Genomic DNA, 2,829 nt, shown 5'->3' with positions numbered 1-2,829 from the left:
CCTTGGATCCTTTTTACCCTTGCCTTTTGGTTTTAAGGGCTATTGGCTTTTTCTGCTTGCTTTTTCTTTTTCTTTCTATTTTTTTCACCACTTTTCTTTTTTTTTCGCAAGCCTTTGCTTTTTCACTGCTTTTTCTTGCTTCAAGAATCAATTTTATGATTTTTCAGATCATCAATAACATTTCTCTTTGTTCATCATTCTTTCAAGAGCCAATAATTTTAACATTCATAAACAACAAGATAAAAAATATGCACTGTTTAAGCATTCATTCAGAAAACAAAAAGTATTATCACCACATCAATATAATTAAATTAAATTCAAGGACAATTTTCGAAATTTATGTACTTCTTGTTCTTTTGACTTAAAAACATTTTTTTATTTAAGAGAGGTGAAGGATTTATAGAATTTATTCATAGCTTTAAGACATAGTTACTACATACTAATGATCACGAAGTAGAGACACAAAACATAGATAGACATGAAGCATAAAAACCGAAAAAGCAGAGAAAATAAGAACAAGGAATGAGTCCACCTGAGTGAGGGCGGCGCCTTCTTGAAGGTCCAATGGTGCTTTTTGAGCTCCTTTATGTCTCTTCTTTGCTTCTGTTGCATGATCCCTAGTGATTTTGGTGTTCCTATCCTTAGTTGCTTCCAATAATTATGTGGAGGAACATGTATCCCCTAAGGTATCTCAGGGATTTCTTGAAGAGGGAATTTCTCATGCTCTCTTGATGTGCAGTCAAATGCTCTTCTACTGAGCTATGGACCCTTGAGATGAATCTCTCCATCTCCCATGACTTGGAGGTGGAAGCTTTTGTCTTCCCTTTTTTTCGAAAATAATGAAAAAAAATGAAAAAGATATGATTTTTGAAATTGTGATTGCCCTCTTTGTATTTGCATGAGATTTATTTAATGGCTCTTTGGCATATGTGATCACAACTACGTTCAACTTAACCAGCAAGTGTACTGGGTCATCCAAGTAATACCTTACGTGAGTAAGGGTCGATCCCACAGAGATTGTTGGTATGAAGCAAGATATGGTCACCTTGCTTCCAATAATTATGTGGAGGAACATGTATCCCCTGAGGTATCTCAGGGATTTCTTGAAGAGGGAATTTCTCATGCTCTCTTGATGTGCAATCAAATGCTCTTCTACTGAGCTATGGACCCTTGAGATGAATCTCTCCATCTCCCATGACTTGGAGGTGAAAGCTTTTGTCTTCCCTTTTCTCTTTTTTTTTTTGAGGATTCTCTAGCCTTAGGTGCCATTAATGGTAATGGAAAAACAAAAAGCTTATGCTTTTACCACACCAAACTTAAAATATTGCTCGCACTCGAGCAAGAGAAGAAAGAAGAGAAGAAAAAGAAGAAGAAGAAAATATGGAAAAGATGGAGGGATATGTGTATTCGGCTATATGGGTGGGATTGGGTAGGAAAGAGATGTTGAATGTTGAAGGTAGGTGGGGTGCTTGGGGAAGAGTGGATGGATGTGAGTGGTGAATGGAAAACAGAAGGGATGACGATGAATGGAGAGAGAGAGGGCGAGGTAGGTGGGGATCCTGTGAGGTCCACAGATCCTGAGGTGTCAAGGAATTCCATCCCTGCACCAAATAGGCATGTAAAATGCCATTGCACACTATTCTGGCTTTTAAACGCTGAGTGGTGCACATTCTGGGCGTTCAACGCCTACATGTAACATGTTTTTGGCGTTGAACGCCAGCTTCATGCTTGTTACTGGCGTTCAGCGCCAGCTTTTCCTCTAGGCACATTCCTGGCGTTCAGCGCCAGAATGTTGCTTGTTTCTGGCGTTCAGCGTCAGATTCATGCTCTGTTTTGGTGTTGAACGCCAGCCAGATGCACCTTACTGGCGTTGAACGCCAGCCTATGCTTCCTCTAGAGTGCGAATTTTTTTCTGCTGTTTTTGATTCTGTTTTTAATTTTTATGATTTTTTTCGTGACTCCACATGATCATGTACCTAATAAAACACAAAATATCAATAAAATAAAAATTAGATAAATAAAATTGGGTTGCCTCCCAACAAGCGCTTCTTTAATGTCAATAGCTTGACAGTAGGCTCTCATGGAGCCACAAAGGTGATCAGGTCAATGTTGTATAGTCCCAATACCAAACTTAGAGTTTGGATATGGGATCTTAACACCAAACTTAGAGTTTGGTTGTGGCCTCACAACACAAAACTTAGAGTTTGACTGTGGGGGCTCTTCTTGAATCTGAACTGAGAGAAGCTCTTCATGCTTACTCTCTTTTGTCACAGAGGGATGGTCATGTGCCTTAAACACAAGTTAGTCCCCATTCAATTGAAGGACTAATTCACCTCTGTTGACATCTATCACAGCTCCTGCTGTGGCTAGGAAAGGTCTTCCAAGGATGATGCATTCATCCTCTTCCTTCCTAGTGTCTAAGATTATGAAATCAGCAGGGATGTAAAGGCCTTCAACCTTTACTAACACGCCCTCCACTATTCCATAAGCTTGTCTCAATGACTTGTCTGCCAATTGTAATGAGAACAAGGCAGGTTGTACCTCAATGATCCCTAGCTTCTCCATTACAGAGAGTGGCATAAGATTTATTCCTGACCCCAGATCACATAGAGCCTTTTCAAAGGTCATGGTGCCTATGGTACAAGGTATTAAGAACTTGCCCGGATCTTGTTTTTTTTTGAGGTAGAGTTTGCTGAATCCAGGTGTCTAGTTCATTAATGAGCAAGGGAGGTTCACTTTTCCAAGTCTCATTACCAAACATCTTGGCATTCAGCTTCATAATAGCTCCTAAGTATTGAGCAACTTGCTCTCCAGTCACATCTTCATCCT

The sequence above is a fragment of the Arachis duranensis genome, chromosome 1 (assembly GCF_000817695.3).
Source record: "Arachis duranensis cultivar V14167 chromosome 1, aradu.V14167.gnm2.J7QH, whole genome shotgun sequence".
Classification (NCBI taxonomy): Eukaryota; Viridiplantae; Streptophyta; class Magnoliopsida; order Fabales; family Fabaceae; genus Arachis; species Arachis duranensis.
This window is presented reverse-complemented; position numbering follows the sequence as displayed.